Source organism: Sapajus apella, unplaced genomic scaffold (genome assembly GCF_009761245.1).
Source record: "Sapajus apella isolate SASKATOON/1434 unplaced genomic scaffold, GSC_monkey_1.0 scaffold28, whole genome shotgun sequence".
NCBI classification, from domain to species: Eukaryota; Metazoa; Chordata; class Mammalia; order Primates; family Cebidae; genus Sapajus; species Sapajus apella.
In genome coordinates this window covers 4,798,459-4,804,458 of record NW_022436968.1, presented here as the reverse complement: position 1 = coordinate 4,804,458, position 6,000 = coordinate 4,798,459, and positions in this window count along the sequence as shown.

The window sequence follows — 6,000 nt, the reverse complement described above, 5'->3', positions numbered from 1 at the left end:
TCAGTAAATTAGGGGGAGAAGGGCAAAGCCAGACATGGGACTGTGAGGAACGAGGCAGCCAAGAATGCAGGCCGCAAATGGAAGATGGTCTGAACACATTCCAGAGATGGTGAGCAGAGCACCTTTTCTGAGATGGAGTCTCCCTCTTGTCGTCCAGGCTGGAGTGCAGCGGCATGCTCTTGATTCACTGTGACCTCCGCCTCCCAGATTCAAGCGATTACCCTGCCTCACTCAGCCTTCTGGTAGCTGGGACCGCAGGCGTGCGTCACCACGCTCAGCTGATTTTTTGTATTTTGGTAGAGAGGGTTTCACCACTTTGGCCAGGATGGTCTCGATCTCCTGACCTCGTGATCTACCCACCTCGGCCTACCAAAGTGTTGGGATTACAAACATGAGCCACCATGCCCAGCCTAAGCAGAGCACTTTTTAACCTACTCTTTACCCTGGCCTGTGTTGTTAACAATTATGAATGGCCGGGAGTGAGAGGACAGTAGCCAGTGTGGCTGAGACCTAAAACAGTGTTACAGATGAGTTAGCCATAGAAGTCCTTCACAGTGGATGCTGGGAGAAGAGGGAAGGAGTGGGAAGAGAAGGCAGAGTTGAGGAGTTTTAACCACTGTTGCCAAAGATAGGGGATAGAGGAGAAAGAAAAACAAGGCTCCAATCCTTAAAAATTTTCCCAAAATTCTCTTAAGAAAGTCTTTTCAAAAGTTTCCATTTACATTCTCTTCTGTCTTAAACACACAATTTAACCATAATTACTATTCAGTCAATTAAATGTTTGGTTGTATTTACTGCCTAATATTATATTTTTCTGCTCTTTATATAAGCAATGTGAAGTATAAATTTCCTTTTCTGTAGAAGTCAATTGGATTAGGTGATTTCTAAGAGCCCACCTAATCCCCCCAAAGTTTATAATACAGTATTTTCATTTGCTTTATAAGCACTGGTAGCCCATCCTGGAAATCTAACCATCTCATTTTTTTGATTTTTGTTTTCTTACAACAGAGATTGCATTATAAGTTCAAAATAACCAACTTATAAAGAAATAAACAACTGGAAACTAAACTAGTTGTATCTTGAATTTCTGCAAGGTATTTGAATATATTTTGAATATACAGAAGAGGATGAACTAGGTGAACTTTATAATGTTTTTTACCTTAAAATTCTATAGTATCTTGTTATAAAATACAACGCATGAAGATTTGCTTAATTTTTAGCAAATCTTTTTAGCGGCTATTTTTAAAGTCGTGGCTTTTGAAATTATGAGTTATAATATATTCCTATTAACTTGTCTTTTAAAAACTTGTTTATAATCTCCATATATTTAAAAATACTCAGATTTCCATGCATTTAAAAGTTCACTTAGTCTATAATACACTTCTAAAGCTTTGAATTTCATATTGTTAAATAAGAAAAATTTTAATTCTATTTCTGGTAATATGAATATCGTACATGACTCAGTTAATTGTAGGGCTACCACCACACAAAGTGGAAAATTTGTTAAGTATAGAATTGTTCTGAGGCAATAATAAGGGAGAATTATATTGTATCTTAGATCTTGTAGGTCATAAGCCATAATGTTATTCTTCCTCTCCGCTAAGAACATTTTAAATCTATTCTTTTGTTTGGAATTACTGAAGCACTTTAAAGTACGAAATCTTTCTGAAAGTAATAAATTAATGCTCTTTCAGTGAAATTTTCACTCAGTTGTCAAAATCACTACCAACTTTCTACAGTTTTTTTTCACGGAAAACTTTTTTTTAGTTTCACAATGTGGAAATGGTTTGGGTTTTATTTTATTTTTTGTCCAAAGAATCCCCTATTTTTGCAAATGCTAAGATAATGTTGAAGCAGTTTTAATAATAATTTCCTTAAGCCCCTTTTAAAAATATATTTACTGAATTCCAGGGAAGTATGAGACATAGTTGCTCTTTCCAAGGGGGCTTACTGTATACTTACAATGAACATAAATTAAGTCACTAAAGATTCATAAATAAGCCTTCCATGTGGTATCAAAGATAAGTGGAATGGGAGCTAAGGAAAGCAGAGGCTACTGAGGGATGTGGAGGTCGCGGTGATCTTCAAGGAAGTTAAGCTGGACCTTTAAAGATGGGAGAAACACTTGAGTGTTTCTGAAACCTTGGGCACTGACTTGGCTACTTAGGGCTATTTGTTTAATGGTCCAGACATGGGCTCTGGGACAGAGCTCTTGGCCTCAAAGCCTGGGTCTCCCATGTTACCTTAAATAGGTTATTTTAGTAACCCACATTTCGGTTTCCTCAGTTCTACAAGAGAATGAAGTGAATAGTGCATATTTTATAGTGCTGTTGCGAGCATACTGATAAAATGCTACAGCATTTATTAGGTACTCAATAAATGTTAGTTATTATTTTCTTGCAGCAGTAAAATAGTATTTACCTTGAGAGGTAGGCTTGAGCCAGGAGCTCAAAACCAGTCTGGCCAACACAGTAAAACCCCATGTTTCTATAAAAAATACAAAATTAGCCAAGCGTGGTGGCACGCCTATAGTCTCAGCTACTTAGTAGACAGAGGTGGAAGGATCACTGGAGCCTGGGAGGTCAAGGCTGCAGTGAGAGCTGTGATCATGCCACTGTACTCCAGCCTGGGTGACAGAGAGAGACCCTGTCTCAAAAAAAAAGGAATTTATTTAATATTTTTTATTTTAAAATTAAGGGTTTTTGCTCAAGGAAATCTATTTAAAAGATATTTTGAGATCATTATTCTAAATGCATAATGAATCTCATTTGTCTCAACAGAAGATCATCATAAAAACAAAAACAGGGAAAACAGTGCTATTAAATTCCAGTTATATACTGAGGCCTGCCAAAGGCTCCGAGCTGAAGCCTGTTTCCTTACTGTAAAAACAAACAAACAAACAAACAACAACAACAACAACAAAAACAGAATTCAGCACGTATTACAGGGATCAGAGACATACTGGCACCAATTTAAATATCCTCTTTCAAACGACTGAAAGAGAATTGTAAAGGGAATAGCTTGTTCAGTATGTGATTTACTGCTCTTCAATGCCAACATGCATCTTCCATCTCGAATCACCTCAGCATGCTTCTATACTTTGACAGAGCCATCAGAAGACAAAAGTAAAGGAGCAGTGTTCATTTACCATTGACTGGTCTTGTGTTCAAAGGTGTGTCATATATACTGATTGTATATTTTCAGTGGCATACATTATATTCTATTTTCCATGAAGTTCAACTTCCATTCAGAATCAGAAAAAAAATATATTTTTCTCTAATTTTTAAACTTGAGAGCAGCCTTAAGAAAGAACAAGATCATGTCTTTTGTGAGAACCCGGATGGAAGTGAAGGCTGTTAGCCTTAGCAAAGTAACACAGGAACACAAAACCAAATACCTCATGTTTTCACTTATAAGTGGGAGCTAAATGATAAGAATTTATGAACACAAAGAAGGAAACAACAGACACTGGGGTCTACTTGAGAGTGGAGGGTGGGAGGAGGGATAGGAACACAAAAATAACTTGAGTAATGGGCTTAATACCTGGGTGATGAAATAATCCGTACAATATACCCCCGCGACACGAGTTTACCTATGTAACAAACCGCATGGGCCCCTGAATCTAAAATAAAAGTTAAAAAAAAAAAACTTGAGAGGCAAAATCTGGTTTTCTGAGAGGGGAAATACATGTGGTGATTTGGCTGTACACTGTGACACATTCCACAGTATGGATTAAAATTATGAACAGGCTTGTAAAATAAGCTTCTTCCAAATCTACTGCTAACAGGTTAAAAACAATAACTAAGCCAACAATTTGAAAGAAGGCTTTCAAATTTTTTAAAAAGTGTTTTCAAAACTTAAAACTGTACAAGTAATATTTATTTAAGCCATCAGAAGTAGCTCTGTCTTGCCCTTACTTTTATAATAAGGAATAAGCCTGGGATGATATTTGCAAGTAATAGAGTTAAGAATAAACACATGAATAATAGATTTAAAAAACATAATTTGATATAATTCTCAGGCCACTTTTCAAATGGTGTTAAAATACAGAATTTGGTGTATTTATTAACCTTTTATAATTTATTTAAAAAGAAATTTTGTGCCTGAAAAACTAATACTAATTACTTTAGGAACATTCTAAAATTACTTCACAATTTACATGCTGCTTAAAACATATTCTTACTCTAAATATTTTATTGAAAATGTTATATACTTAATCAGAAGTAGGTATCATGTATTTTAGATACATCTATTAGGAAATACAATTCATACTAAGAACAACTACAAAATACAAAAACTCTGCTAGTTCATATTTTCCATTTCATTTATTCAACAAATATTTATTAAGTGACTAGTATACGTCAGCCAATGTTCTAGCTAGTGAATATACAAAAGTTAACAAAAGACCATAGTTAATAAAAACTTTTGCCCTCTTGGAAATTACATTCGCGTCCTTTAGGCTCTAATTGAAAGGTAACAAGAAATGTAATGTTTCCAGTTTTAAGAAAATTATTTTTATTTTACTGTGATTTGCAGTCAAAGGAGTATTACAAAAATAATATAATCTCATTTCTTAGTAGTTTTTATATTAATCTTTTAGAGTGTATGAAAAGACAATAAAACCTGTAAACAGAGACAAAACATTTTCCTTTGTCTTTTAGACTTCCTTCTGTTCTTATTTGCACTGTTTTATAGCAAAGCCCTAGGGGCAGGGACCCATCCATGACTTACTTGTCTTTGTGTTCCAAGCATCCAGCCCTACACCTGGCACATTCTTGGTGCTCAACAAGCTGTACTGAATAAACCAATAACTTCAATATACAGGTATTTATAGTAAAATCACACCAGGAGAAACCAAAACTACTGCATGGACATTTAACAAGATATCCAAAGTGGTCTGAATGGGAACTGTTTGTGTTACCACATTCTTACACCTATCTGGGATGCCTCCAAAAACACACTAAAGCCTTGAAGCTGTTTGATCTCTTCCAGAGGGCCTTCAGAGGATAATCAGACAACCATAATTGTTACCTTCCAGGATGGAATGTGCATCTTTTTGCTTTCCCCTAACAAATCCTCAGGCGTGGAAGTGGGAGAACACTGTGTGTGTATGCTGGAGTCGGGAGGTGGTATTAGGGGTGGCATGAGCAACAACAAGTGGTAATGTGGAAAAACAGAATCCATGCTTCTTCATCTGACTTGTCTCAGATACAGGTGAATGCCTCCGTTCTTTCTGAGCTACCATATTGACTACAGTGTTGTCATACAGACGTACAGAATTGGATGCTTAAAAGCTTAAAATTTTATCCTTCCTTCATTTTCCTTTCTCCCACCACTTCGCCCAGCACCATAGGGCGTTTAAGGCAAAGTAAAGTGGGCCAAAAGTGCCATTCTTAATCTGGGAAGAATACACTATCTAAATGTGCCCAGAAAACAAACAAGGATAGATTTCACTGTTTAACTGTAGAAACCAGTTACAAGTCAGAAGAGACAGTATCTGCCCTGACACATTTCCTTTTCAGCATCATGTTCAGCCAGACACAGACAAGCTTGGGAAGAGGATTTCATATTGTTTCTTCAAACTCTGGAAACAATTCCACTTGAAGGCTCAATAGTTCAGGTAAGACTACTAATTTCGTGACTCATGAATCAGTGATTATATATCTTTATGGAAAAAAAGTTCTTTGTCTCCAGCTGTTCAGGAACAAGTGTTTGCAAAACATCAGGATTCCAAAAAGGAATTAGAGGAAAATTTTGCAGATTTCGTTGCCCGAACATTACTTTCCCCACCAGCCAAGAAATTCCCTAGTCTTTAACATAACCACCTAACTTTCTCTCTAGCAGAACAGGACCCACAGCTGCAAAAACCGTGACAATTAGAGGGGCTAAGAGAAACTTCCAGCAGTGATTTCTGCAGTTGAAGAATTTAAGGAATTAAGCAGACTTACTCATTTGAAATATCAACTCAACTACTCCAGACAAAACCTGTCACTAATGCTG